The sequence below is a fragment of the Giraffa tippelskirchi genome, chromosome 4, assembly GCF_054371585.1.
Source record: "Giraffa tippelskirchi isolate mGirTip1 chromosome 4, T2T-mGirTip1v1.2.pri, whole genome shotgun sequence".
NCBI classification, from domain to species: Eukaryota; Metazoa; Chordata; class Mammalia; order Artiodactyla; family Giraffidae; genus Giraffa; species Giraffa tippelskirchi.
The window spans coordinates 151,401,358-151,427,193 of NC_137278.1; the positions used below are offsets into that span (position 1 = coordinate 151,401,358).

The 25,836-nt window shown below is 38.7% G+C and overlaps 1 protein-coding gene across 1 annotated transcript in view; it reads left to right on the plus strand.

Annotated features, from left to right (window-relative positions):
* TAFA2 (TAFA chemokine like family member 2) overlaps window positions 1-25,836 on the plus strand; it is a 555,274-nt gene that overhangs the window by 423,059 nt on the left and 106,379 nt on the right. The gene's annotated exons all lie outside the window — the stretch shown is intronic.

Here is a 25,836-nt window from a genome sequence, read left to right on the forward strand (position 1 = left end):
AAGAAACAGATTATTGTTTTCCTTTGTTCCTTTACTAGCAAGTTGGTCAGGAAAATAGTAGCTGTTTTGTTTAGCTGGAGATCTTGATCATTTCAAAGAATAAAAGACCTTTAATGAAAGAAAAAAGCCAAAAAACTTTCTGATGCATAATAACTACTGAAGACAAAAAACTATGTTGGGAGTTATCCTAGAAACATAGATAATTCACTGGCAACTGGTATCAAACTGTTTTGCTCTCTACGTGAGATTTTTCAGTTGGCTTATTTGTTCTGTCATCTCTCAGACAGTATCTTTAGTAAGTCTTCTAGTTACAGAATCTGTGCAGTTTACTGTCTGTTATCTGGTTGAAGGGTATATGTTGGGCTTCCCTTGTAGCTCAGGTGGGAAAGAATCTGCTTGCAATGCAGGAGACCTGGGTTCGATTCCTGGGTTGGGAAGATCCCCTAGAGAAGGAAGTGGCAACCCACTCTAGTATTCTTGCCTGGAAAATCTCATGGACAGAGGAGCCTGGCAGGTTATAGTACATGGGATCGCAAGAGTCAGACATGACTTAGCGACTAAACTACCACTAGTTACAGAATCTATGCAGCTTACTGTCTGTTCTCTGGTTGAAAGGTATATGGTGCAGACTAACATGTATATAAAATTAAAGAAATGTTTGTCAAGGAACAAAAATGGAGGTGAATGTTTCATATATCCAGCCTTACAACCAAAATAAATTTAAGAGGTTTTAAAATACGTAAGGTTGATTCCTTGTGTCAGTCAAACTGACTGGTTGTGAAACATGCCAAATAACATTATCCCTGATTTATCACACTCTCAATATACAGGCACAGTGAAATACAGAACTCAGGCACTTCAGGCACATACATAAAAATAGACTTGAAACATATTAAGTCAGAATTAACCTAAAAATGCCACTGCTTCCTACTTCACAGTATACCAAGTCACAACTCTGCTTTGTTAGCTTGACTGCCGCTACGTTAGGGCTTCCCAAGTGGTACTCGTGGTAAAAAAAAAAAAAAAAACCCACCTGCCAATGCAGAAGATGCAAGAGATGCAGGTTTACTCCCTGGATTGGGAAGATCCCCTGGAATAGGAAATGGCAACCCACTCCAGTATTCTTGCCTGGAAAATTCCATGGACAAAGGAGCCTAGAAGGCTACAGTCCATGCAGTGACAAAGAGTCGGACATAACTGAGCATGCGCACACACACACTGCTGCTACATTGCTTTCAGTTTGAGTTTCTGCCCCTCTGAGGACAGCAAGGACTTACCCCTTCACCATTCTGTTGGCTAGCCTTGCCCCTCCTGGGTTTTCTGCCTCAGATCTCCTGAGGACCTGAGCCCCACGGACATTCCATTCACTCTTACAGCTCTAGATCTTCACATTTCAGGCTCCTTCTACCTGCAATCTTTACCCCAATGTCTACTTCAACCTTGCTTGGCTGAGTCCTTCTCATTCTTCTGATACTGATTCTGCTCCTGCTTTTATCTTCTTAGGCAGCTACTAAGACATGTTTCCCCTAGAAAGTGTTACCTGATCCCCTAGTCTGGGTTAGTCTGACTCTTTGCGACCCCATGGATTGCAGCACACCAGGCTTCCCTGTCCTTCACCATCTCCCGGAATTTGCTCAAACTCACGTCCATTGAGTCAGTGATGCCATCCAGCCATTTCATCCTCTGTCACCCACTTCTCCTCCTGCCCTCAATCTTTCCCAGCGTCAGGGTCTTTTCCAATGAGTCGGCTTTTCCCATCAGGGGGTCAAAGTATTGGAACTTCAGCTTCAGCATCAGTCCTTCCAATGGATATTCAGGTTTGGTTTCCCTTAGGATTGACTGGTTTGATCTCCTTGCAGTTCAAAGGACTCTCAAAAGTCTTCTCCAGCATGACAGTTTGAAAACATCCTTCTTTGGCACCCAGACTTTCTTATGATCCAACCCTCACATCAAATAGTCACTTCATTGTTTTACATGATCATATGTTTATTGGTATCTTAGGATTGATTGAAGTCTATTCATCTTCATATCTTTCTGTCCTATGGCCCCTATTAGTAAGTTTCTAGAATGCAACAGATGGCCTGCTTCAGTGTTTCCGAGGCATAGGCAAGTTTTAACACCTGGTAGAACAAGCCTGAATGAAATCTGTACTTTTTGGCTACTTCATGTATAATAGCTTTGCTATATCACCTTGTTTACCCTAAGGCAGGGTTTCTCAACCTTGACACTATTGACACTTGAAGATGGGTAATTCTTTGTTGTGGGGGGCCTGTCCTCTGCACTGTAGGATTTTAGCAGCATCCCTAATCTCAACCTATTTGATACAAGCAGTTCCCCAACCCCAGTCCTGACAACCAAAAATGTATCCAGACATTGCTGAATATCCCTGGGGAGTGGGAGTTGGGGTTTTCCCCAGTTGAGAATCATAGCTTTAAGGTTATTCATCACAATCTTTACAAATGTTTTATTGCTTCAAAATTATTGAAAAATGTACTTTAAAATTCTTTAAATTTCTTTTTTAACCATTTAAAAAATTGAAGTATAGATAATTTACAGTATTGTGTTAGCTTCGGTGTATAGCAAAGTGATCAAGTATTTTATATATATATATATATATATATATATGTTCTCTGGGAAGTCAAACTCTCATCCTTCCACACTTGTCCTTCCCCTGACTGTCATGCTGCACTTCTGCAGCACCTGGCATATAATAGGTGCTTAAAAGTGTTTGCTGAAAGTATTTAAAACTACCTAGGAGGAACATGTTTTTCAGCCATTGAATTGCCTTTTGTGTTTGTTTGTTTCCTTTTGTGCTTCAGGAGGAATGGTATGAATATTTCTCATAGGCTATATCCCAGACTCTGTAGATGGTCCATAAGGCCCCCCAGGATTCCAACTCCTCCTACATTTTCTCATCTCAGATGATTTCTCTTTTCATCTTGAAGGATTATTTCAAGGTGTCAACTTTTTGTCTGCTTTGAGCCTTGCTGTCTGTTGTCTTCTCTGTCTGGAATACACTTTCTCCCGCTTTACCTGCTTTTGTGACTTAGCATGCTTTGGGTTGAAATGAAAAAAAAGAAATCATATTCTACAAGCTTTGGCAAATGTGGAATTTATTGGAAGCATGCTGCAGCATCTCCCATAGCTGTATGAAAGGAAGGGGTGATCTAGGCCTTGGGGACAACTGCCTCAAGAAACTTAAATATTGCTTGGATTCCCTTTTGTCTCTGCCTCTCACGTCCATAAATCTCTCATAGAGCCTTTATTTTCTTCTGCTACAATTTCTTCCCTCCCCATGCAAAGAACAGCCACAGTGAAGTGCTGATTCTCCCTCCTGTGTTGACTCTTCTGTGGCTGTAGAGGCACTGATTCTCCTTTCTTAGGGTTAGTCCCCAGAATTGCCTCACCTTGGATCAAATGTCCATGCCGACTTTAATCAGCTCGGGCTGTGAGCTAAGCCTGTGTAAAACAGATGCGGCAGTACGAGTTCTTTGTGAATTTTGTGAGCCACTCAGCCAACTCCAAAGGTGTCTACTCTACTGGCTAATTATTTCCATTACTTCAGTGCTCCTCTCTGAGAGTAGTTCCTCAAAGAACCCTAATTACAAGCTCTTGTAGCGCTTTGCACTTCTTCATAACACTTATTAAAATTATAATTACTTTTTTATTGGTATAATTTGTTTGCCATTGCTCTTCCCCACTAAAATGCAAGTTTCAGGAATGCTGCAACCACATCTGTTTGTTCTGTGTTATTTTCAGCAATTAGTGCAGAATCTTGCTAAGAGTACTATCTGATTAGGAGTTATTGAATGTAGGAATGCATTCCTGGACTCAGTCACAAAATTTCTAAATCAGCTGATCAGACATAACAGTGATGATTATTAGAGATAATAATATTAGAAGTGTTCAAAGATTCCAAATTAGTTTCATTTAAAAGAATATTAGTGGATTTCATGTAGTTCGTGGATTTCATGTGATACTTTCTTTCACCCTGTCTAAACCAAGAATATGACTCATATTTAAATACTACTGCTAAATGGTTATATATCAGAAGTACTTTGCAATTTATGTAACTGTCAGGTAGCCAACAATGGGTTAAAGGTTATGATATGAAGAAAGAACAGTGTCATTTTTTATCCTTGTGAGGAGAGATGTTAAAGAATGAAGAAGAAATCACATAGGGGAATAACAATGTGTGCCACATAATCTTTGATTGTTAAAACTTGAGGAAATAATAATAAAAGGAAAGAAAGTAAAAATAAATTAACATTAAGGTAGAATATTGATTGCAATCCTTATCAAATGTATTGATTTTTATATAATTCACAAGGTGGAGATAAGTTTAAAGACTAAAGTTATGAAATAATGAATATAGCTATATGATATTTTAAAACTTTGGTCAGTTAAGAAGCAGACTTCAAAAATTATTTATGACAGGTAATGAGGTAATAGCTTAAATATATTAAGAATGTTTTATTAATACAAATCATTAAGGGAAAAACCCAAAAACACTCTTAGAGGGTAGCAGAAAATTCACAAAGGAAGGAACACAAATTCCCAGTAAACATATAAATATACAAATGTTGGTTACATTTCACTATTTTCTAAAAGCATAACAATTATATATATATATATTTATACTTATATATATATATATATAAAATACACTAGACATCTCTTCAAGAAAATTAGAGATACCAAGGGAACATTTCATGCAAAGATGTGCTTGATAAAGGACAGAAATGGTAGGGACCTAACAGACGTTATTAAGAAGAGGTGGCAAGAATACACAGAAGAACTGTACAAAAAAGATCTTCACGACCCAGATAATCACGATGGTGTGATCACTCACCTAGAGCCAGACATCCTGGAATGTGAAGTCAAGTGGGCCTTAGAAAGCATCACTACAAATAAAGCTAGTGAAGGTGATGGAATTCCAGTTGAGCTATTTCAAATCCTCAAAGGTGATGCTGTGAAAGTGCTGCACTCGATATGCCAGCAAATTTGGAAAACTCAGCAGTGGCCACAGGACTGGAAAAGGTCAGCTTTCATCCCAATCCCAAGGAAAGGCAATGCCAAAGAATGCTCAAACTACCGCACAATTGCACTCATCACACATGCTAGTAAAGTAATGCTCAAAATTCTCCAAGCCAGGCTTCAGCAATACGTGAACCATGAACTTCCAGATGTTCAAGCTGGTTTTAGAAAAGGCAGAGGAACCAGAGATCACATTGCCAATATCCTCTGGATGATCGAAAAAGCAAGAGAGTTCCAAATAAACATCTATTTCTGCTTTATTGACTATGCCAAAGCCTTTGACTGTGTGGATCACAATAAACTGTGGAAAATTCTGAAAGAGATGGGAATACCAGACCATCTGACTTGTCTCTTGAGAAACCTGTATGCAGGTCAGGAAGCAACAGTTAGAACTGGACATGGAATAACAGACTCGTTCCAAATTGCAAAAGGAGTACGTTAAGGCTGTACATTGTCACCCTGCTTATTTAACTTATATGCAGAGTAGTACCTCATGAGAAACGCTGGGCTGGAGGAAGCGCAAGCTGGAATCAAGATTGCCGGAAGAAATATCAATAACCTCAGATATGCAGATGACACCACCCTTATGGCAGAAAGTGAAGAACTAAAGAACCTCTTGATGAAAGTGAAAGAGGAGAGTGAAAAAGTTGGCTTAAAGCTCAACATTCAGAAAACTAAGATCATGGCATCCGGTCCTATCACTTCATGGCAAATAGATGGGGAAACAGTGGAAACAGTGGTTGACTTTATTTTTCTGGGCTCAAAATCACTGCAGATGGTAATTGCAGCAATGAAATTAAAAGACGCTTACTCCTTGGAAGGAAAGTTATGACCAACCTTGATAGCATATTGAAAAACAGAGACATTACTTTGTCAACAAAGGTCCATCTAGTCAAGGCTATGGTTTTCCCAGTGGTCGTGTATGGATGTGAGAGTTGGATTATAACGAAAACTAAGCACCGAGCATCGATGCTTTTGAACTGTGGTGTTGGAGAAGACTCTTGAGAGTCCTTTGGACTACAAGGAGATCCAACTAGTCCATTCTAAAGGAGATCAGTCCTGGGTGTTCATTGGAAGGACTGATATTGAAGCTGAAACTCCAATACTTTGGCCAACTGATGTGAAGAGCTGACATTTGAAAAGACCCTGATGCTCAGAAAGATTGAGGGCAGGAGGAGAAGGGGACGATAGAGGATGTGATGGTTGGATGGCATCACTGACTCAATGGACATGGGTTTGGGTGAACTCCAGGAGCTGGTGATGGACTGGGAGGCCTGACGTACTGTGGTTCTTGGGATCACAAATAGTCAGACATGACTGAGTGACTGAACCTAACTGAACTGCTACTTAGCAAAGTTTCTGAATTCTAAGTGACAGGTAATTTATGGTAAAAAGACACATGAATTAGTTTTGAGGAACAGAATTAGACAAACTTTCAACAAAGCAGTTTGGAACTATTTTATAAGAGCTTTGCTTCTGTTAAGGAATTGTTTAGTTTTTTCAGTGTCCTTGAGACCATCAGTGATTAGTCCAACAGCTGGCTTAAGGAGGAATTTTTAAAATGTAAAACTGACAAAAATGTACATCAATTCACTCAACTGTTATGGAGGGCTAAGGTCTTTACTTTGAAATTGGTCCTCTGAATAAAGTTTTTCCTTATCTTCCCTGTATAAACAACACTCAGTGTATGATCCAAATTTCCAGGTTGGGATTCAAGAATCTGAGATACTTGCTGAATAATCTGTGTGCAGCATTTTTCCATATATTTTCTCTAATCTTTTACACTTTTTACTTATGTCTATCTTCTCAGAAGTACATTTTTAGTTAATCATCTTTCTTGAATCTTACCAAAGCTTTCACATTTGGATAGTATCAACTTTTGTAATAGTTAATTGGATTATGCAAGTCCAGCTACAACTGATATAACTATGTTTGGGAGGACACCCAGTTGATTTTTGGTAAATACAAAATTTAACCAGTAGGGATAAGTAGCCATAAACCAAAAGTATGCTGCTCTTGGTGTTGGCGAATCCACTAGTCAAAGGCCAGGAGTGGAGGACATCAAATAATCCAGAGTTTAAAAATAGAGGTGAATTAAGGGAATATCTACTCTACTTACTGTTATTTCAATACTGAAGATGTTTAGTACAATTGTACAATTACTGTGTCTCCTTCTGGACGGGAGGCCCTGTAAGGATGGGTGCTGTATCTTGTCCATAGCTGTATTTCTAGAACCTATGGCAGGGTCTGACACAAAATAGATGATAAACAGCATAGTTTTTAGGTTAAATGAAGAAAGGAACAGAATGTTTCTGGTCTTTCATTCAGTAATATTTCATTTCTATAAATCTATCTCAGGAAAAATTCAGACCTATGTCAGAGATCTATGTTGTTTTGTTTTTGGCCATGCTGCTTGGCTTGCAGGATCTTAGTTCCCTGATTAGGGATGCAACCTGGGGCCCCTGTAGTGGGAGTGCAGAGTCTGCCAGGGAATTCCCAGAGGATCTGTATTTAAGAATGTTTATTCATGGCTTTTTTTTTTGAAAATTTATAGATAGCTATAGTTAAGGATGACGCCACCCTTACGGCAGAAAGTGAAGAAGAACTAAAGATCCTCTTGATGAAAGTGAAAAATTTGGCTTAAAGCTCAACATTCAGAAAACAAAGATCATGGCATCCATCCCCATCACTTCATGGCTAATAGATGAGGAAACAGTGGAAACAGTGGCAGACTTTATTTTGGGGGGCTCCAAAATCACTGCAGATGGTGACTGCAGCCATGAAATTAAAAGACACTTACTCCTTGGAAGAAAAGTTATGACTAACCTAGACAGCATATTAAAAAGCAGAGACATTACTTTGCCAACAAAGGTCCATCTAGTCAAGGCTATGGTTTTTCCAGTGGTCATGTGTGGATGTGAGAGTTGGACTATAAGAAAGCTGAGCGCCAAAGAATTGATGCTTTTGAACTGTGGTGTTGGAGAAGACTCTTGAGAATCCCTTGGACTGCAAGGAGATCCAACCAGTCCACCCTAAAGGAAATCAGTCCTGAGTATTCATTGGAAGGACTGATGTTAAAGCTATAACTCCAATACTTTGGCCACCTGATGCAAAGAGCTGACTCATTTGAAAAGACTCTGATGCTAGGAGAGTGAAGGCTAGAGGAGAAGGGGACGATAGAGGATGAGATGGTTGGATGGCATCACCAACTCCAATGACATGAGTTTGGGTAAACTCTGGGAGCTGGTGATGGACAGGGAAGCTGGGCATGCTGCAGTCCATAGGGTTGCAAAGAGTTGGACACAACTGAGTGACTGAACTGACTGACTGATAGTGTTGCTCATAGTGTTGTTTGTAATAGTAGATGATAAAAAGTATCCTAAATATTCAATAGTTTGAAAACCAATTTATCATAGTAGTGTCTAGTAAAATATTATAGGCATTAAAGATAATTTGTTTATTAAATATTAAGTCTCCTTTCCCAAAGAACATGAGAAGTGCAAAAAATTTGACATATATAATTTAATAACAGTAAAAACCTTATATAGTGTTATCCTCATTTTTAAAATATAGTAATTTACATATAGATATATCGAAGCCTAGAAGGAAAAACACTACTGTTAACAGTGGCTCAGTTTGAATTGTATGTAGTTTTTTATGTTCTTCTTGATACCTATTCACAGGTTTTATGTATTCTATAGTCAGAAGAGGAGAGTAAAGTTTGGGGTCAAGTTGATTTTTCTCTCAGGCAATGAGGAGAAATGGATTAGCATTTAGTAAGAAATGTAGAAAATAGTCAAGACAGTGCAACTGAGACAACAAAAGTAATTATAGAGGTTCATAGTCATAGAGGAAGAAAAGTTAAGAAAATGACAGGAAAAAAAAAAAAAGAATATTGTGTTCCAAGAATTGTTTTGAGGGACCATGGAAGAAATAAATTATATGATTTTATGTAAAAAATGATTGCTGTGGCTTTAGTGAATTATATAGTATTACTGATTTTATTGCATAAAGAGTGATAATAAAGAGAAATGGCTGTCACTTAGACTAGAAAAAATAAGAATCTAGTCAAATGGTAAAATCAACTGTTGGTAGGATTTTAAACTGGACATTTCTTGCAGTTATTTCCCACTTATTTTTATCTTCAGGGTTTGTTCAGTGTTTGAAGTTATCTAATTGGGTTAGTCTCCTATGAGTTGATGTTTTCCTCAGGAAGAGACTTGGCAAAACATGTACTGACCTCCTAGCAAAACATTGTACAAAGCTCTGTCCACCAGGTCAGAGCTCAACTGTATTGAGACTTACAACCTGTGGGTGGGCTCTTTTACAAATGGAGCTGCAGACTGGCCTGAAGGAGAAGTCAGTCCACCAGATTTCCCCCTGAAGAAGCTAAAATCACTGGATCAGGCTGAGGTCAATATTGTGAATCACAGGAGTTACTCACTGCAGAAATAAGGGCTGATGTGCAGGTAAGGAATCCAGCAGCAAGTCACATCAGGCAGCCTGATACTATCGATTTTACTGACTTCCTGCTCATGCTGCCACATTCCCATTTCTCTTGAGTGAGAAGCAGACGTCTATAAGCTGGGCACATGTACATGTGAGGTGCAGGAGCAAAATGATGCAAACAGGAAGGAACCCTATCTAAGCTATGTTGATTTTTGGTGTTTGTGAGGATTGAGTGACATAATGTGTATGAAAGCATTTAGCTCACTGCCTGGAATATAGAAAAAAATAAACATAGTGTAAGTGAGAAAGTAATGAATTTCAGCAAGAAGGAGTAGTGATTAAGAGATATCCCTTGGATCTTGAAGGATGGACAGATTGTTAACGGGTTCATTTGGCACAGTGGTCTCCATTCTTGGTTTAGGGACCAACTCTGACTACATGAGAATCACATGAGAATAGTGAGACTCTCTGGAGAAGGCAATGGCAACCCACTCCAGTACTCTTGCCTGGAAAATCCCATGGACGGAGGAGCCTGGTAGGCTGCAGTCCATGGGGTCTCGAAGAGTTGGACACGACTGAGCGACTTCACTTTCACTTTTCACTTTCATGCATTGGAGAAGGAACTGGCAACCCACTCCAGCGTTCTTGCCTGGAGAATCCCAGGGACGGGGGAGCCTGGTGGGCTGCCGTCTAAGGGGTTGCACAGAGTTGGACACAACTGAAGTGACTTAGCAGCAGCAGCAGTGAGAATCTCTAGCCTCTATCTCAGATCTTGCAATGGAGCTATTTAATGTGTATGTTAGACCTCTCCAAATTATTCTGATACACAGTCAGATTTGAAGTCATTGATATTTTGGAGCTGTGGAAAGAGTAAAACAACATAATGAAATGTAGGGAGTCGTGGAGGTTTATGGCATGTTTGGAGTAGTAAGTCTCCCCAGTTTATCTGGGCAATAGAGTTCTGGAACATTATAGATGGAGATACATTCAGAAAGGTAGTTATTGATTGGAGCTATTATATAAGGGCTCTTGGGTGCTATGCCAGAGATATTTGACTTTACTGGCTAGGAAGTAGAGACTAATGAAAAATGAATAGGGACTAAGAGTGATGTCCTTGTTCCCAAGAATCAGGAATGTAAATGTTACCATTTCTAGAGGGGTTTGGAAAGAATCATGCTGCCTTTTCTAAGTTGAAATTCATGATTATCAAATTAATTGAGACTTAGCTGCAATTAATAATTTCATAGGTAGCTCTTAAACAATAACTGTGCTTTGTTCCCAATTCCTGAAGACCTGATTTAATTGTTCTGGACTAGGTGTGGACACTGACTGCAAGTAAGGATTCTGCAGGTGAATCCAGAATGCAGTCCAGATTGAGATCCTCTGCCCCTACCAATTCACTTGTAAACTGGTAAAATCTTTTCACAATTTCTATCACTCTCTGCATGTTCTTCATCTTTTTACCTCATGACTTGCCATTGTAGACTTTGTTCTTTTTTTCTGAGAAAATAAAAACAGATGAGAACTTTCACATTCTCATATGACCCAAACCTATAAACCCATCTTCTTACTCAATACGTTCTCTTCTGTTAGAATAGATGAATTGGCCATGCCTCTATTTATGACAAATTTCCTCTAAATATATAATAAATCCTAACTTAGCAATTCAAGGCTCCACTTCTTCAGTTGTTCCTTTTTCTCCCCTGCATCATCAATTATTTCCTCTGTTGTATCATTCTTATTAACATAAAAATATACTTGCAGCTCATAGCTAAAGAAAATTCTCCTAATCCCCTATTTACTCTCTGCTTTATTTGTTCTGAATTAGAACAAAATTAGACTTCCCTGGTGGCTCAGAGGTTAAAGTGTCTGCCTCCGATGTGGGAGACCCAGGTTCGATTCCTGGGTTGGGAAGATCCCCTGGAGGAGGAAATGGCAACCCACTCCAGTATTCTTGCCTGGAGAATCCCATGGACGGAGAAGCCTGGTAGGCTACAGTCCATGGGGTCGCAAAGAGTCGGACACGACTGAGCAACTTCACTTTAGAACAAAATCCTTAAAAGAGTGGTCTGAATGTACTGTCTCTAATTTTTATCTTTTCATTTTCTCTTTTAACCACTTTAATCAGGCTTTGGTTCCCATCAGTCTTCCAAAACTGCTCTTATCAAAGTCACCAATAATCTTCATGAGGTGAAATCCATGATATGCTTCCAGCACTCACTTTACTTGACACCACAGAAAATACTGACACAGGGCATACTTTCCCTCTTAAGATATTTCTTCACTTACTTTTCGTGGAGATCCTTTCATTCCTGGTTCCCTTTTAATTTCACTTGATTTCATTTGCCATCATTTGTCAGTCTCCTCAAATGATCCTTCTCATCTTTCTAGCTTGGTCCTTTGACCTCTTTTCTCTACCTAGACCCTTAAATTTTAATACTATTTATATATTCATGACTTCCAATTTTTTCTTATCTCCAGTCCCAACTTTTCCCCTTATTTTTGTAGCCATACATCCAACTCCTTAAGTGACACCTGTCTTTTATAGGTAATGTGCATTTCAAATTTTCTAATGTAATATTTTGATTCCTTACCTCCTACCCAATCAATTTTCTCTGTCTTTCCCATTTCTATTCTCCAGTTGGTAAGGTACAACTTTGAAATCATCCTTGATAATTCTTTTTCACTTTAAATATCCAATCCATCAGCATATGCTGGTGATACCTTCAAAATGTATTTACATACGCTTGCTTAATTTTTCACCACCATTCTTTTTTACTCTCAAAGGTGTCCTAATTTGGATAATACTCATCCTCAGTTCAGTTCACTTCAGTCGCTCAATCGTGTCCAACTCTTTGTGACCCCAAGGACTGCAGCACGCCTGGCCTCCTTGTCCATCACCAACTCCCGGAGTTTACCCAAACTCATGCCCATTGAGTCGGTGATGCCATCCAACCATCTCATTCTCTGTCGTCCCCTTCTTCTCCTGCCTTCAATCTTTCCCAGCATCAAGGTCTTTTCAAATGAGTCAGCTCTTCGAATCAGGTGGCCAAAGTATTGGAGTTTCAGCTTCAACATCAGTCCTTCCAATGAACACTCAGGACTGATCTCCTTTAGGATGGACTGGTTGGATCTCCTTGCAGTCCAAGGGACTCTCAAGAGTCTTCTCCAACATCACAGTTCAAAAGCATCAATTCTTCAGTGCTCAGCTTTCTTTATGGTCCAACTCTCACATCCATACATGACCACTGGAAAAACCATAGCCTTGATTAGATGGATGTTCGTTGGCAAAGTAATGTCTCTGCTTTTTAATATGCTGTCTAGGTTGATCATAGTTTTCCTTCCAAGGAGCAAGTGTCTTTTAATTTCATGGCTGCAGTCACCATCTGCAGTGATTTTGGAGCCCCCCAAAATAAAGTCAGCCACTGTTTCCACATCTATTTGCCATGAAGTGATTGGACTAGATGCCATGATCTTAGTTTTCTGAATGTTGAGCTTTAAGCCAACTTTTTCACTCTCCTCTTTCACTTTCATCAAGAGGCTCTTTCGTTCTTCTTCACTTTCTGCCATAAGGGTGATGTCATCTGCATATCTGAGGTTATTGATATTTCTCCCGGCAATCTTGATTCCAGCTTGTGCTTCATCCAGCCCGGAATTTCGCGTGATGTACTCTGCATATAAGTTAAATAGCAAGGTGACAATATGCAGCCTTTACATACTCCTTTTCCTATTTGGAACCAATCTGTTGTTCCATGTCCAGTTTTAACTGTTGCTTCCTGACCTGCATACAGGTTTCTCAGGAGGCAGGTCAGGTGGTTTAGTATTCTCATCGCTTGAAGAGTTTTCCACAGTTTGTTGTGATCCACACAGTAAAAGGCTTTGGCATAGTCAATAAAGCAGAAATAGATGGTTTTCTGGAACTCTCTTGTTTTTTCAATGATTCAGCGGATGTTGGCAATTTGATCTCTGGTTCCTCTTCCTTTTCTAAATATTGCTTGAACATCTGGAATTTCATAGTTCACATACTGTTGAAGCCTGGCTTGAAGAATTTGGAGCATTACTTTACTAGCATGTGAGATGAGTGCAATTGTGGAGTAGTTTGAACATTGTTTGGCATTGCCTTTCTTTGGGATCGGGATGAAAGCTGCCCTTTTCCAGTCCTGTGGCCATTGCTGAGTTTTCCAGATTTGCTAGCATATTGAGTGCAACACTTTCACAGCATCATCTTTTAGGATTTGAAATAGCTCAACTGGAATTCCATCATCTCCACTATCTTTGTTCATAGTTATGTTTCCTAAGGCCCACTTGACTTCTCATTCCAGGATGTCTGGCTCTAGGTGAGTGATCACACCATTGTGGTTATCTGGGTCATGAAGATATTTTTTGAATAGTTCTTCTGTGTATTCTTGCCACCTCTTCTTAATATCTTTTGCTTCTGTTAGGTCCATACCATTCCTGTACTTTTTCGTGCCCATCTTTGCATGAAAGGTTACCTTGGTATCTCTGATCAAATACAACTTATTAAAAATGTCTTCCATTACAACTCTATATAAAATAATACTCCTCTATCCTTTTCACCCTGCTTTCTATTTCTTCATAGTGCTGATTTGTATGTGGTATATTATATTATTATGTGATACTTTATTTTCTGTATATTCTTATGGGAGTGTATGCATTCTCAGAGGAAGGATGCGTTCTGTATTGGGCATAGTAATATATATCCATGCCCTAGAATAGTGTCTAACATATATTGTAGGTGGTCAATAAATACTTATTGTATGAATTAATGAATAAATGAATTTATAACTTAAATCCTAGCAATGGATGAGGTAATCAAAAGGGAAAGGGCTGAATAAAGGACCTCTGGGATTCCTTTGAGAATTTATTCATTCAGAGGAAGTGAATCCATTGAAAAAGATTGAGGTAGTGAGAGAATCAGTCTCTTCTAGTTATTTACTGCTGCATAATCAGCTATCCCAAACTTATTGGCAAAAAGATAACCATTTTTTTATGCTCAAAACTCTGTAAATCAGGAATTGGGACACAACAGAGCAGTGGTGGATTCTTTGGGGTCTCAGCTGAGAACACTTAATTGGTTTGTTGTGACTTGAAGACTAGAGCTGGAGTCACCTGGAGACTTTGTCTGTATGTCTAGTGCCAGGTCAAACATAACTGGCAGATGGGGTTCAGCTGGGACTGTTGACCAGAACACCTTTGAGTGACATTTCCTCTGGCTTGGGCATGTCACAACATGGTGCCAGGGTTGTTTCTCAGAGGAAGCGTCTAAAGACACATCTGGAACATCTGATAGGTGATCTTTCCAAGAGAAGCAGGTGTAAGTTGAATGGACTTTTGTGATCTAGTTTGGGAAATCACACAGTCTCATTCTACTGCTCCATAGTTTGGGGCACAAGCAAGATACTAAGGACAGCTCAGATAAAAACAGGATAAGCAGACTCAAGGAGAGGAGAAGTAGACTTCATCTCTTGATTGGCTAGTGCTAGTATCACACTGCAAAAGAACATGTGCAAAGGGAGATTTTATTGCCATTTTTCTCTCAAACCTTCTTCTTTTTTGTACTTGTGTTCTTTGTATTTTCTCTGAAGATGATTTGAAATAAATATATTTTAATGTCTGTACTTTAAATAATTATAGAAAGATTAGCATTATAATCTTTACTATTCTCCCTTATTATCTACATATATTAGTATTATTTACATTTAATAAACATTTTTGGATCAAAAAGAGATATGTGTTTCCTAAAGTTGTCTAGCTAATATGTATTTTTTGAAATTTATTAAATACATACATGTCCCTATTTGTTTAAACTTTTGGATGTTTTAAAACATTTTTGATGTAAAATTAGCAACTTTCAATATTAAATATAAATTATTGCATTTTACTATTAGAAAAAATAAATTTGCATTAGTGACTAAAATAGTTTAATATATAAAGCTCATAAGAACATTTCCTCCAAGTTACATGTTTTCCTATTAACAAAGGAGCTAAGTAACTTGCTGTCTTTATTTAATTTATGCTATTGTGATTATAAATTATGGTTATCTACCCATTCATTATGTGAGCACTGATCACATACAAGTTCAGTGAGGCAAGCCTGTATTATATGCATAACTCCTTTTAAAAACATAAGTGTCCAACAAACAGCTCAGAAACTAAATGTATCCTGAGACCTTTATAGTTTTAAATAGAATTAATGAATACCCACAAATATCTTACCAGTGTGATGAGACATTTGAATAAGCTTAATTTAAAATTGTAATTGGGAAAAGAAACAAAAACATCATTAATTTATTCAAGGATATATTTGTATTCAGAATCGAACTGTCCATGTAGAGTCATTACATGGCTATTCAAATGTTTATATATTGCTTGGAGCTCAGTAGAATCACTATTAATTCTCTTTAATTAAACTTCTGACATTTAGTGTTGAAAGCTACAGTTAGTACGGTCTAAGAGATTTGATTGAAATCAGTTTGATTAGTTAAACTTACTGAATGCAGCTTAAAAAGATTCCTGAGAACTATCTATTTGGTTTATTTATTAAAGTGTAGCAAATAATCAGATTGAAAACAGCTTGATCAAAAATTGGCCAAGACAATAATTCTATTAAAAAGTGTATCAAAACAAATAATTTAGATATTCTTTTCTCACATATCAATTATCTTGGTAAAACAATTTTTAATTTCATAGTTAAACAGTTACTATTGCCATGCACATTACTATTTATATAAAGTTATGCTATAAATTATATTATTTTGGTTTATTGTTGTTGCTCAGCCTCACTTGTGTCTGACTCTTGGTGATTGCATGGACTGCATGCCAGGCTTCCTTGTCTTTCACCATCTCCTGGGGTTTGCTGAAACTCATGTCCATCGAGTCAGTGATGCCATCCAGCCATCTCATCCTCTGTTGTCCTCTTCTTCTCCTGCCTTCAATCTTTCCCATCATCAGGGTTTTTTTTCCAATGAGTCGGCTCTTCCATCAGTTGGCCAAAGTATTGAAACTTCAGCTTCATCATCAGTCCTTACAATGAATAATCCAGGATGCATTTCCTTCAGGATTGATTGATTTGATCTCCTTGCAGTCCAAGGGACTCTCAAGAGTCTTCTCCAACACCACAGTTCAAAAGCGTCAATTCTTCGGCACTCAGCTTTCTTCACAGTTCAACTCTCACATCCATACATGACTACTGGAAAAACCATAGCTTTGACTATATGGACTATTGTCAGCAAAGTGATATCTCTGCTTTTTACCGCGCTGTCTAGGTTTGTCATGGGTTTTCTTTCAAGGAGCTAGCATCTTTTAATTTCATGACTGCAGTCACTGTCCACAGTGATCTTGGAGCCCAATAAAATAAAGTCTGTCACTGTTTCCATTGTTTCCTCCTCTATTTGCCATAAAGTGATGGACCGGATGTCATGATCTTCGTTTTTTGAATGATGAATTTTAAGCCAGCTTTTTTACTCTCCTCTTTCACCTTCATCAAGAGGCTCTTTAGTTCCTCTTCACTTTCTGCCATAAGGATGGTGTCATCAGCATATCTGAGGTTACTGAAATTTCTCCCTGAAGTCTTGATTCCAGCTTGTGCTTCATCCTGTCCAGCATTTGGCATGATGTACTCTGCATATAAATTAAATAAGCATGATGACAATATACAGCTTTGATGTACTCCTTTCCCCACTTTGAACCAGTCTATTGTTCCATGACCTATTCTGATTGTTGCTTCTTGACTTGCATATAGGTTTCTTAGGATACAGGTAAGGTAATCTGGTATTCCTATTTCTTGAAGAATTTTCCACAGTTTGTTGTGATACAAAAATTTTTAATAGACTGTGTTTTATTATGACTAATGAAAAACTAATGTGGCCCTTGCACATATAGATTGATGGCCATATAATGTGGCAGTAACTATTGATTAGGAGATTAGATGTGGAAGACTAAAGGAGCACTTTAGTTACATAATTCTTTGACTTTCCAACTCTCAAGATTCTAGCCAAGTGGCAAGTAAAGAAATGGGTCATAGTGATTATCCAAAGATTATTGACTTTCTTTCAGTGTTATTTGCTAGGTTATCAGATGACTGAATGAAAGTAAATTTTCTTCAATTTACTCCTTCCTCTCTAATGTGTAGAATGCTTGTGAAACTGAAATGAATTGATAAAACATTGCTAAACCAAAACTGAAACACTAGGTAGGTTGAATATGTGAATTGTTTCAAATGAGTTCATTGAAATTTCAAATGCCATCATTAAACTGATAAACCACTCTTAATACATTGTGGCAAATGGAAAGGAGGTAAAAAAGGTGGACATGGACACATTTAATAGAACTAATTAATATCCTTCTTAATTAACTTTATTTTCACAAGTGAGAAGTGGTTGAAATGGACCATCTTTTGATGTAGTGAGTTTTCTCTTATTGGATGGTATCTAAGCAAGAAATGAAGGGCCATATAATCATTTTCTCAAAGTGGAGCTACAAGTTTAAAAGGAAAATAAAACAAGCATGATTTCTAAGAACAAAGAACACCAGGAAAACTATTTCCTCAATAATACATGAGTGTTTTGGAATCACGAAGATAAAGTTTAGCAACATGACAAGATTCAGAGTAATACTGCTTTAAGTGAGGTAGATGGTTATTTCTCTCTTATAAAATTCTGAAATGGTATTGAAGATCTGTGACAATAATTCATCAATATGGAGGATTCTTCTCCCTTGGTGCTTCAGCTTCCTAATGTGACCCCTTCATCTTCATGGACCATGATGGTGGAAAAGGGGAAGGGGAGGACAGGCTACTTTCTTTTATTGACAAGCGTACAACTTATCAATTGCATATCATATTTCTACTGGCATCCCTGTGACCAAAACTAAATTAGAAGGCTACCTGCAACTGCAGGGACTGGGCTTAGTTCATTCTGAGTAGTTACATGCCCAGCTAAAGATTGGGAAGTTCTGTTACTGTACAAGAAGGAGAACATGGGTATTGGAGAACAATATTCAGTCTCTGTATTGTCAGTACAGTTCCTTCCATATTTGTAAGAAAACATGGCCTCTACAACTTGACTCTGTTTTTTGACATTCTGTCATTCCTTAAGTACATAAGACTGAAGAAAGTATGAAAATGTTAGTAAGAGAACTGAGAGACAGAGAAATTGAGTGAATGAGAAGATAAGCACAGTCTAGACTGTGCATAATGCATCTTGCATGAGTCAAAGCTGAGGGTAATATTTTGCATTTATGGTGAGATTCCCTGGCCACTGGGAAATTAATATGTACTATATCAAAACCCATAAGACTTCTTCAGTGGCTCAGTGGTAAAGAATCTACCTTCAATGCAGGAGATGCCAGAGAGAAGGGTTCAATCCCTGGGTTGGGAAGATCCCCTGGAGTAGGAAATGTCAACCCACTCCAGTATTCTTGCTTGGAAAATCCCATGGACAGTGAAGCCTGGTGGACTAAGTCCATGGAGTTGAAAAGGGTTGAACACAACTGAGTACACATGCACTGCACTGTGTTAAAACTCACATGGGTTGCCTGACTTGTGGCCACTCAAACTTTCAAAAATTATTTGCTTTATGTTGGTGTTAATATTTCTAAGCTTAGAACTGTTTCCCAGTTTTCTTATTTTTAATCACGAAACTTGTCATTGACTGTGTCTAAGTTGCATGTTTAAGTATTTAATGAGAATTCACTTTGCTAACTATTCTACATCTGTTTTCTCACTTAAAACACCATTTCAATTTTCCAGATATGTGTATGTATAATTATGGGTCAATGGATAAGTATAAGCACTTTCTCCGTGTGATTGTGTTAAGTGCTGTGTTGAGATGTGGAAGAGTGGCACATCATGTTGTGTGCTAGGCATGTTCTAAAAATAGAAACCAGGGAAAACATGGAAATCTGCTAAAACAAATGCAAATTATAGGACTAGTGGGCATGGTGTTTGCTTGTCTGGACTTAACATTCATCATCAAGAAATAACTTGCTTTCCATAGCTGAAAACAAAGTGCTATAATCTTGCATCTAGCTGTCATTGATTCAACTCAGGGTGCTGTATTAAGAATTGGAAAGCATGTCAGAAAATTGCCCAATGAAGATATATAAAACAACTTAAGCTTTTTCACAACCTTCATCAACCTTTCCATACTCATAGCAGCTATACATATATTCCATTTTTATAGTTCCGTGGCTTATTTACACTATATTCAAAATAGAGACAGAAAATCTTCTTTCTCTTTAATTTTCCCTAATAGAAAAGGAACTTGCTATTTTCCAAAATAACAATTATAGTTTAAATTTGTGCCTTATAGATTTCTACAGCATCTTTTAGTAAACATTTATTTTCATATTCTGAAAATACTCAGATCAGAGCTCTCTCCTTTTGAATTGTTCTTGTAATACATAGCCTGAAAACATCTAATCTTGTAAGACAGCCTGAAAAACTCCAATCTTCTAATTTTTCCCACATTCCTATTCAAGATCCTTGTTGCTTGAATGCTTGCTAAGTTACTCCAGTTATGTCTGACTTTTTGCAACCGTATGGAATGTAGCCCACCAGGGTTCTCTGTCCATGGGATTCTCCAGGCAAAAATACTGGAGTAGGTTGTCATGCTTTCCTCCCAGGAATTGAACCCGCGTGTGTTGCATCTCCTGTATTGACAGGTGGATTTGTTACCACTAGCACCACCTGGGAAGCCCTTGTTGCTCGGTCACCTTGAAAAGGTATTAAATATATCACTGTACCCATTTTTTTCCTCTACCAACTTAGATTGACTCATCATAAACCTAACACTCAATCAAAACTACTGCTTTAGTTGTTTCCTCATTTCTTGATCTCCTTCTCCATACCTACTTCTCAGCCCTCCCTTCTCACTAGCCCTTCAAGTGAAATAGGTACCACATCCAACTATTCCCTCCTCACAAATTGGTACTGCCTCTCAGCTTTTCTTACTCTGTTAATGATGCTTCTCTCATGTAGGCTTGGAACATCAGAGTCATTTTCAAGTCATTTCTATCATCTCTCTCATGAAGTCAGCTGTCCTGCTTATTCTAGGGTCCACGTCCATGACATCTTTTTGGCCTGCCTGGATCCTCTGATGATCCCAGCATGTTTCAGGCCCTTGTTATTTTTTAACTGATGCTCTATCCTGTGCTGTTCATCTTTCCAATAAACCATGATGACTTTCAAACTGAAATCCTCTGTTATTTGAACATGCCCCTTATTATTAGGGGCTTCCCTGGTGACTCAGCAGTAAAGAATCCGCCTGCCAATGCAGGAGTGTTAGTCACTCAGTCATCTTCAACTCTTCACGACCCCATAGACTGTAGCCCAGTAGGCTCCTCTGTGCATGGAATTTTCCAGGCAAGAATACTAGAGTGGGTAGCCATTCCCTTTTCCAGGAGTTCTTCCCAACCCAAGGATCAAACCTGGGTCTCCTGCATTGCAGGCAGATTCTTTACCATCTGAGCCACCAGGGAAGTCCACCAATGCAGGAGACTTGGGTTCAATCCCTGGGTCAGGAAGATCCCTTGGAGAAGGAAATGGCAACCCCCTCCAGTATTCTTGCCTGGGAAAATCTATGGACAGAAGAGCCTGGTGGGCTATAGTCCATGGGGTCACAAAGAGTCAGACAAGACTTAGCAACCAAACAACAGAAACTTATTCTTAGCTCTGTGTGCCTTTATTCACTGTTTTCTCCCATAGAGTGTTCTCTTCCATGTATCCAGTTATTGAAATATTACCTATCTATAAGACCCATGGTTATTTATCTGAAATCAAAATTTTAAAAAACAGATATTATATATGGGTTCATTCAAGTAATTTTACTTTGAAATAATGCATTTATTTTCCTCTGTTCTGAAAGTATGATCCATTACGACATACAGTATTATAAACAACTTAAAACCTTTGTGCATGCACAGCACACTGTCAAAACTTACTGCGGTAAAGTTGTAATTTCTCTTAGGACATCAGCCATGCTTTATTCACATCTGGATTCCCCAGAGTACTTTCCACAGTTTCCAAAAAATAGAAGTTCATTAAATATTTGATGATTGAATAAGTGAATAAATTTAAGATTTGTTACTCTCACTATTAGTGGACTCTAACTGCAATGAATGGCCAACTTTGAGAATAAGTTCCTCACTTATTTTCTAAGGTATTCTTTATTTCAATTTTCTGAGAGAATAACGTGTTACATTTTGGAGGGAAATAAAATAGCTTTATCTGTTGTTTGAATAGAGAGGCAAAAGTTAATCAGAATACTTTTTACTACCTAGCATGGCACTGATGAGCACCCTACACAAAATACAGGTATGAAAAGACCATAACTTTTAAGAAAATTAAATATGCATTAATTTTTTTAAACACCATCCTTGTAGAGAAGGGGGACACAAAGAAGCAAATGTAGAAAAATATGGGAAACCTATTGAAAATGTATTAGTTATCTGTTGATATTATGACATTACAAATAACCACAAACTTAGCAGCTTCAAACAACACATGGTTTATTATCTCATGGTTTCTGGGAGTCAGGAGCTCAGACACTATATAACTGGATTCAATGGTTTAGGATCTTACCAGGCTGCAGTCCAGGTTTGGGCTCGATCTGCAGTTTCATCAGAGACTCAACCAGGTGAGAGTTTTCTTTCCAATCTCACTCAGGTGATTGGCAAGTTCATTTCCTTGTAGCCTGTAGGACTGAGGCTGCCCTCAGCTCCTAGAGACCAGCAGATCCCTGTAGTGTGAGTTTTCACTTCCTGACAGCTTGCTTCTTCACAGCTGGCAAGGAAGCAAGACTCAGGAGCCATTCGGCTGGGAAGACAGAGTCTCACATAACATAATCAGAAAATGACATCCCATTACTTTTGCCATCTTCTACTTGGTAGAAGCTCATCACAGGTCACACTTACACTCAAAGGGAGGGGGATCTTCAAGGGTGTGGACACCAGTAGCTGGGTATCTTAGAGGCCAATTTAAAATCTTGCACCACAGTGATGGCTTTTGGCATATGGTTCCTATTTGCTCATGCATAAGTCCTTCTTCACATTCTGTTGTTAATATTATGCTAGCAATCATACCCATACCTATTTTTTGAAAAAAAAGAAACCAGAATGTAGTATTTCAAACTTATTATTTATTCATTTATTTTGGCTGCACTGGGTCTTCATTGCAGTGCAAAGCTACTCCCTAGTTGCAGTGTGCAGATTTCTCATTGCAGTGGCTTCTCTTGTGAAGCACAGGCTCTAGAGCATGGGATCAGTAGTTGAAGTGCATGGGCTTAGTTGCCCTGAGGCATGAGGGACCTTCCCAGACTAGTGATTAAACTCATGTCTCCTGTATCGACCAGCAGATTCTTTTTCTTTTTTTGTGTGTGAAAACTATACTCTTTATTATAAAATTCAACCCACACATCATGTAGTTCCACAAATAGCTTTCCCACATCTGTTTAACCATTTGTATCTGTGGCCTTAAATTAACAATGTCTTATTTTACTTTTTTTTAACTAATTTGTTCATTTTAATTGGTGGCTAATTACTTTACAATATTGTAGTGGTTTTCGCCATACATCAACATGAATCAGCCATGGATGCACATGTGTTCCCCATCCAGAACCCCTCTTCCACCTCCCTCCCCATCCCAGCCCGGAGGGTCATCCCAGTGCACCAGCCCTGAGCATCCTGTCTCATGCATGGAACATGGACCAGTGATCTGCTTCATATATGATAATATACATGTTTCAACACTACCCTCTCAAATCATCCCATCCTCACCTTCTCCCACAGAGTCCAAAAGACTGTTCTTTACATCTGTGTCTCTTTTGCTGTCTCACATATAGGTTCATCATTACCATCTTTCTAAATTCCATATATATGCATTAGTATACTGTATTGGTGTTTTTCTTTCTGACTTACTTCACTCTGGATAATAGGCTCAAGTTTCATCCACCTCATTAGAACTGATTCAAATGCATTCTTTTTAATGGCTGAGACAGGGATCAAGAAAATCCCCATGGAAAAGAAATGCAAAAAAGCAAAATGGCTGTCTGAGGAGGCCTTACAGATACCTGGGAAGAGAAGAGAAGCCAAAAGCAAAGGAGAAAAGGAAAGATATTCCCATCTGAATGCAGAGTTCCAAAGAATAGCAAGGAGAGATAAGAAAGCCTTCCTCATCGATCAGCACAAAGAAATAGAGGAAAACAACAGATTGGGAAAGACTAGAGATCTCTTCAAGAAAATTAGAGATACCAAAGGAACATTTCATGCAAAGATAGGCTCGATAAAGGACAGAAATGGTATGGACCTAACAGAAGCAGAAGATATTAAGAAGAGGTGGCAAGAATACACAGAAGAACTGTACAAAAAAGATCTTCACGACCCAGATAATCACGATGGTGTGATCACTCACCTAGAGCCAGACATCCTGGAATGTGAAGTCAAGTGGGCCTTAGAAAGCACCACTATGAACAAAGCTAGTGAAGGTGATAGAATTCCAGTTGAGCTACTTCAAATCCTCAAAGGTGATGCTGTGAAAGTGCTGCACTGAATATGCCAGCAAATTTGGAAAACTCAGCAGTGGCCACAGGACTGGAAAAGGTCAGTTTTCATTCCAATCCCAAAGAAGGCAATGCCAAAGAATGCTCAAACTACTCCACAATTGCACTCATCTCACATGCTAGTAAAGTAATGCTCAAAATTCTCCAAGCCAGGCTTCAGCAATATGTGAACCGTGAACTTCCAGATGTTCAAGCTGGTTTTAGAAGAGGCAGAGGAACCAGAAATCAAATTGGCAGTATCCGCTGGATCATCGAAAAAGCAAGAGAGTTCCAGAAAAACATCTATTTCTGCTTTATTGACTATGCCAAAGCCTTTGACTGTGTGGATCACAATAAACTGTGGAAAATTCTGAAAGAGATGGGAATACCAGACCATCTGACCTGTCTCTTGAGAAACCTGTATGCAGGTCAGGAAGCAACAGTTAGAACTGGACATGGAACAACAGACTGGTTCCAAATAGGAAAAGGAGTACATCAAGTCTGTATATTGTCACCCTGCTTATTTAACTTATATGCAGAGTACATCATGAGAAATGCTGGGCTGGAAGAAACACAAGCTGGAATCAAGATTGCCGGGAGAAATATCAATAACCTCAGATATGTGGATGACACCACCCTTATGGCAGAAAGTGAAGAAGAACTAAAGAGCCTCTTGATGAAAGTTAAAAAGGGAAGTGAAAAAGTTGGCTTGAAGCTCAACGTTCAGAAAACTAAGATCATGGCATCAGGTCCCATCACTTCATGGGAAATAGATGGGGAAACAGTGGAAACAGTGGCTGACTTTATTTTTTTGGGCTCCAAAATCACTGCTGATGGTAATTGCAGCCATGAAATTAAAAGACACTTACTCCTTGGAAGGAAGATTATGGCCAACCTAGATAGCATATTTAAAATCAGAGACATTACTTTGCCAACAAAGGACCGTCTAGTCAAGGCTATGGTTTTTCCAGTGGTCATGTATGGATGTGAGAGTTGGACGATGAAGAAAGCTGAGTGCCACAGAATTGATGCTTTTGAACTGTGGTGTTGGAGAAGACTCTTGAGAGTCCCTTGGACTGCAAGGAGATCCAATCAATCCATCCTAAAAGAGATCAATTCTGAGTGTTCATTGGAAGGACTGATGTTGAAGCTGAAACTCCAATACTTTGGCCACCTCATGCAAAGAGTTGACACATTGGAAAAGACCCTAATGCTGGGTAGGATTGGGGGCAGGAGGAGAAGGGGACGACAGAGGATGAGATGGTTGGATGGCATCACCAACTCAATGGACATGGGTTTGGGTAAACTCCGGGAGTTGGTGATGGATACGGAGGCCTGGCTTGCTGCAATTCATGGGATTGCAAAGAGTCGGACACGACTGAGTGACTGAACTGAACTGAATATTCCATTGTGTATATGTACAAAAGTTTCCTTATCCTTTCATCTGTCGATGGGCATCTAGGTTGCTTCCATGTCCTGGCTATTATAAACAGTGCTGCAATGAACATTGGGGTACACGTGTCTCTTTCAGTTCTGCTTTCCTCAGTGTGTATGCCCAGCAGTGGTATTCCTGGGTCATATGGCAGTTCTATTTCCAGCTTTTTAAGGAATCTCCATGCTGTTATCCATAGTGGCTGTACTAGTTTGCATTCCCACCAACAGTGTAAGAGTTCCTTTTTCTCCACACCCTCTCCAGCATTTATTGTTTGTAGACTTTTTGATAGCAGCCATTCTGACTGGCATGAGATGGTACCTCATTGCGGTTTTGATTTACATTTCTCTGATAATGAGTGAT